The following is a 6000-nucleotide window of genomic DNA, read 5'->3' as shown; positions in this document are numbered from 1 at the left end:
TGTCTCCATCTCTGGGGATAGGTTGTCTACCAATATCCATTATAAGCCCACTGACTCCCACAGCTACCTCGACTACACTTCTTCACACCCTACCTCCTGTAAGGACTCCATTCCATTCTCCCAGTTTCTCCGTCTCCGACGCATCTGCTCTGATGATGCTACCTTCCATGACGGTGCTTCTGATATGACCTCCTTTTTCCTCAACCGAGGATTTCCCCCCACTGTGGTTGACAGGGCCCTCTACCGTGTCCGACCCATTCCCCGCACCTCTACCCTCACCCCTTCCCCTCCCTCCCAGAACCGTGACAGGGTTCCCCTTGTCCTCACTTTTCATCCCACCAGCCTCCATATCCAAAGGATCATCCTCCGCCATTTTCGCCACCTCCAGCGTGATGCCACTACCAGTCGCATCTTCCCCTCCCTTTCCCTGCAGCATTCCGAAGGGATCGTTCCCTCCGCGACACCCTGGTCCACTCCTCCATTACCCCCACCACCTCGTCCCCGTCCCAGGGCACCTTCCCTTGCAATCGCAGGAGGTGTAATACCTGCCCATTTACCTCCTCTCTCCTCACTATCCCATGCCCCAAACACTCCTTTCAGGTGAAGCAGCGATTTACTTGTAGTTCTTTCAATGTAGTATACTGTATTCGCTGCTCACAGTGTGGTCTCCTCTACATTGGGGAGACCAAGCGCAGACTGGGTGACCGCTTTGCGGAACATCTCCGCTCAGTCCGCAAGCAGGACCCTGAGCTTCCGGTTGCTTGCCATTTCAACACTCCCCCCTGCTCTCATGCTCACATCTCTGTCCTGGGATTGCTGCAGTGTTCCAGTGAACATCAACGCAAGCTCGAGGAACAGCATCTCATCTACCGATTAGGCACACTACAGCCTGCCGGACTGAACATTGAGTTCAATAATTTCAGAGCATGACAGCCCCCCACTTTACTTTCATTTTTAGTCATTTTTAGTTATTTTTTCTTCCTTTTTTTTTACATTCCTTTTTACATTTTTTACAATCTTTTTTTGCATTTATTTCATTTCATCTTAGTTTGTTCAGTTTGCTTACCCACTGTTTTTTTCAGGTTGTTTTTCTTCAGGTTTGCACTTGCTGCTGTTCAATATTCAGTATATTCACACCTAATCTGTACTAATGCTTTGTCTTTCAACACACCATTAACATATTGTTTGCCTTTGCTCCGTGACCTTTTGGTCAGCTATGTGGCCTGGTCCAATCTGCACCTTCTCCTTTGTTATCTCTTGCCCAACCCCCACCTCACTTGTTTATAATCTGTGACTTTTCTAATATTTGTCAGTTCCGAAGAAGGGTCACTGACCCGAAACGTTAACTCTGCTTCTCTTTCCACAGATGCTGCCAGACCTGCTGAGTGAATCCAGCATTTCTTGTTTTTGTTTCATGTAAATTGAACTGTGTATCGACTGTGATGCAGATTCAGCCAAGTCCAGTGCAGCCCATTGGATGTCCTGGGGAGTACATCAACTCAATTGTAATGTTTTTAACATTGTGAGAAATTATATTCCTGTTCATTCATTCCTAACATCAACAATTAGTAACCCACTCACAAATATAAAGAGGAAATACTGGAAACACTTAGCAACTCTGTGGAATGAGAACCAGAGTTAACTTTTCAATGACCTTTCATAAGAGGTCGATAGCATTCTACGCTTGTTTAAGAGCAGGTCTCCATTGCTTCTTGGCTCTCAGTTAGCAGTACAACTCAGATCTGCAGGCTGAGCATCAGCTAGAACATATACCAGTAGCAGCATCACTGAGGACATATACCAGTATCAGCATCACTCAGTGCTTGTACTAGTGGCAACATCATTCGGAACACATACCAGAATCAGAGTCACTTAGGACATATACCAGTATCAGCTTCACTCAGTGCATATACCATGATCAGCGTCACATGGAACATATACCAGTATCAACATCACTCAGGACATATACCAGTATGAGTGTCACTGAGGGCATATACCAGTATCAGCATCTCTCAGGACATATGACCAATATCAGAATCACTGAGGAAATATACCATATAAGCATCACAATAACAACAACAGCAACAACTTATATTTATATAGTGCCTTTAACGTTATAAAACATCCCAAGGCACTTTACAGGAACATTATAAAACCAAGTATGACACCGAGCCACAAAAGGAGGTATTCGGCCAGATGATCAAAAGCTTGGTCAAAGACTAGGTTTTAAGGAGTGTCTTAAAGGAGAATAGTGAGGTGGAGAGGTGTAAGGAGAGTATTCCAGAGTTTAGGGCCGAGGCAACTGAAGATGCGGCCACCAATGTTGGAGCAATTAAAATCAGGGATGCTCAAGAGGCGAAAATTAGAGGAAAGCAGATGTCTTGGAGGCTTGTGGGCTGGAGGAGATTCAGAGATAGGGAAGATCGAGGCCATGGAGGGATTTGAAAACAAGGATGAGAATTTTTAAATCAATATGTTGCTTGACCGGGAGCCAATGTACGTCGGCAAGTGCAGGGGTGATCGGGGAAGGGGACTTGATGCGAGTTAAGACACGGGCAGCAGAGTTTTGGATGATCTCAATTTTACAGAGAGTAAAATGTGGGAGACCAGCCAGGGGTGCATTGGAATAGTCAAGTCTAGAGGTAACAAAGGCATGAATGAAGGTTTGAGCAGTAGATGAGCTGGGACAGGGACGAAGTCGGGTAATGTTACGGATGTAGAAATAGAAGCTCCTAGTGTTGGCACAAATATAAGGTCGAAAGCTCATCTCAGGGTCAAATATAACACCAAGGTTGCCAACTTACTGACTTACTCTCAGACTGTTGCCAGGGAGAATGATGGAGTCGATAGCTAGAGAATGGAATTTGGAGGGGGGATGGAAAACAGTGGCTTCTGTCTTTCCAGTATTTAATTGGAGGAAATATTTGCTCATCCAGTACTGGATATTGAATAAGCAGTCTGCTAATTTAGCAACGATGGAGGCATCGAGAGAAGTGGTGGTGAGGTAGAGCTAAGTGTTGTCAGCATACATGTGAAAACTAATGCCGTGCTTTCAGGTGATGTCGCTGAGGGGCAGCATGTGGACGGGAAATAAGAGGTGGCCAAGGATAGATCCTTGGGGGACACTACAGTAATGGTGCAGGAGCAGGAAGAGAAGCCATTGATGGTGATTCTCTGGTTATGATGAGATAGATAAGAATGGAACCAGGTGAGAACAATCTCACCCAGCTGGATGACAGTGAAGAGGAGCTGGAGGAGGAAGGTGTGGTCAACCGTGTCAAAGTCTGCAGACAGGTTGAGAAGGACAAGGAGCGATAGTTTACTTTGACACAGTCACATAGGATGTCATTTGTGACTTTCATAAGTGCTGTTTCAGTACTGTGGCAGGGGCAGAAACCTGATTGGAAGGATTCAAACATGGAGTTCCGGAAAAGGTGGAAATGGATTTGGGAGGTGACAATATGTTCAAGGACTTTCAAAGAAAAGGGAGGTTGGCGATGGGATGGTAGTTTGCAAGGATAGTGGGGTCAAAGGTTGGTTTTTTGAGGTGAGGGTAATGACGACAGATTTAAAGGAGAGAGGGACATTACCTGAAACGAGAGAACCGTTTACAATATCGGCTAACATGGGGAACAGGAGAGGAAGTTGGGTGATCAACAGTCTATTGGGAATAGGATCAAGGAAACAGGAGATGGGTCTCGGGGACAAGATGAGCTCAGAGAGGGCATGAGGGGAGATAGGAGAAAAACTACAGAAAGGTGTGAACTCACAGCTAGGGCACAGGGGAGCATTATAGGAAGTTTAGCCAGGTGGGCTAGTAGAAGGGAGCGATATGGCAGAGGCAGCTGATCAGATGGTCTCAGGACAAGCACCCGTATCAGCTTCACTCAGTACATATACCATGATCAGCATCACTCAGACCATATACCCGTATCAACATCACGCAGGACATATACCAGTAACAGTTTCGCTCAGTAAATATACGAGTAGCAGCTTCACTGAGTGGTCTGACCTTTGCTGCTCAGTCATAACGTTGTGTGTTCAAAACCCCATTCCAGGACTTGATCATCCAATCTAGGCTGAAGATTCAATGCAATACTGAGGGACTACTGCAGTGTTGGCGGTGCTATTTTACAGATGACCTGTTTAAACAGAGCACTTTTCTTGCCTGCTCAGGTGACCCTAAATGTGACCCTAATGCTTGCACTATGTAAAGATGAGTTGGAAGTTGTCCTCGCCAACATTCATCTGCTTCACGCTGCTACTATGCAGTAGCAACATAAGTGGCATTTTCCACTAACATGATGCTGCCGTTAAGCCAAAAAGGTGTTCTGCCTACTGCAAAAATGAGTAATGTATATAAATTCCAGTGCCAATGCGATGCCAGGTACATAGGCAATACATACCAACAACTGGCAGATTGTATCAAACAGCATGTCCCTTCAGCTGTTCGCAAAAGGCAGAGTACTGACTGTACTCAACCAGCCCATACTTGAAAAACGCAGAACATAATGTCTAACATTAGATGTGATTCTGCGATTGGACAACACTTATTGAACAATCCCAAGTGTGTTAAGAATTGCACTAACAACCAATTTAAGGTTATCAGTCAAGCTCGCAATGTGGCTCACTTACGCTTGCTAGAAGCTACATATATTCATACGCAGGGACCTGTCCTCTGCAGGCAAAAGGAACATGTCCAGGCATTGCGCCTTTTTTGAATTAAACAAAAGCGTGGGGGGCAATAGTTCCCTGGCGCATTCTCCATGGCAATGCCTTGACAAATCAGCGTTGACTTGCCAACCAATCAGAACCCTTTTCTCATGCAGTATAAGTTGTTGCTCCCTTTGAAATTTAGCATTCTTTCATCTGTCCTGATGAGTGCAAGATGAAAAGCTTCAACAGCAAGTCTCTTTTTTCAACAACATTCATCTGTTAAACAACGTAATCTCCTTTGCTGTTTGTGGGACCATGGTATGTGCAAATTGGCTGCCATTTTTTCCTACATAACAACAGTGACTACACTTGAAAAAGTAATTAATTGGCTGTAGAGCACATTGGGAAGTCCTGAGGATATGACTGGTACTCAAAAATAGTACAAGTTCTTTTTTGCTTTATGCCAGTCTGAGATCAAAACAGTAGCCAAAGTGGAAAATACTAAGTAGCAACTGATTAATGGGATTGGGGGTAATATACTGCAATGGACTGAGAATTGGTTAACAGACAGAAAGCAGAGAGTAGGAATAAACGGGTCATTCTCATGATGGCAGGCTGTTACTAGTGGGGTACGGCAAGGATCAGTGCAGGGTCCACAGCTGTTCACAATCTATATAAATAATTTGGATATGGGGACCAATTGTAATATCTCCAAATTTGCTGATGACACAAAACTAGGAGGATGCAAGGAGGCTTCAAGGGGATTTGGACAGGCTAAGTGAATGGGCAAGAACATGGCAGATGGAATGGAATGTGAATAAGTGTGAAGTGATCCACTTTGGTAGAAAAAATAGAAAGGCAGAGTATTTCTTAAATGGTGAAAGGTTGGGAAGTGTTGATGTTCAAAGAGACCTGGGTGTCCTTGTTCATAAGCTAGTATCCAGGTGCAGCAAGCAATTAAGGCAAATGGTATGTGTTTTTTATTTGTTCTGGGGATGTGGGTATCGCTGGCTAGACCAGCATTTATTGCCCATCCCTAATTGCCCTTGAGAAGGTGGTAGTGAGCTGCCTTCTTGCAGCGCTGCAGGCTTTGGGGTGTAGGGACACCAAAAGTGCTGTTAGTAAGGGAGTTCCAGGATTTTGACCCAGCAACAGTGAAGGAACGGCGATATAGTTCCAAGTCAGGATGATGTGTGGCTTGGAAGGGAACTTGCAGGTGGTGGTGTTCCCATGCATCTGCTACCCTTGTCCTTCTAGGTGGTAGAGGTCGTGGGTTTGGAAGGTGCTGTTGAAGGAGCCTTGGCGAGTTGCTGCAGTGCATCTTGTAGATGGTGGACACACTGC

The sequence above is a fragment of the Heterodontus francisci genome, chromosome 36, assembly GCF_036365525.1.
Source record: "Heterodontus francisci isolate sHetFra1 chromosome 36, sHetFra1.hap1, whole genome shotgun sequence".
Lineage (NCBI taxonomy): Eukaryota > Metazoa > Chordata > Chondrichthyes > Heterodontiformes > Heterodontidae > Heterodontus > Heterodontus francisci.
This window is presented reverse-complemented; position numbering follows the sequence as displayed.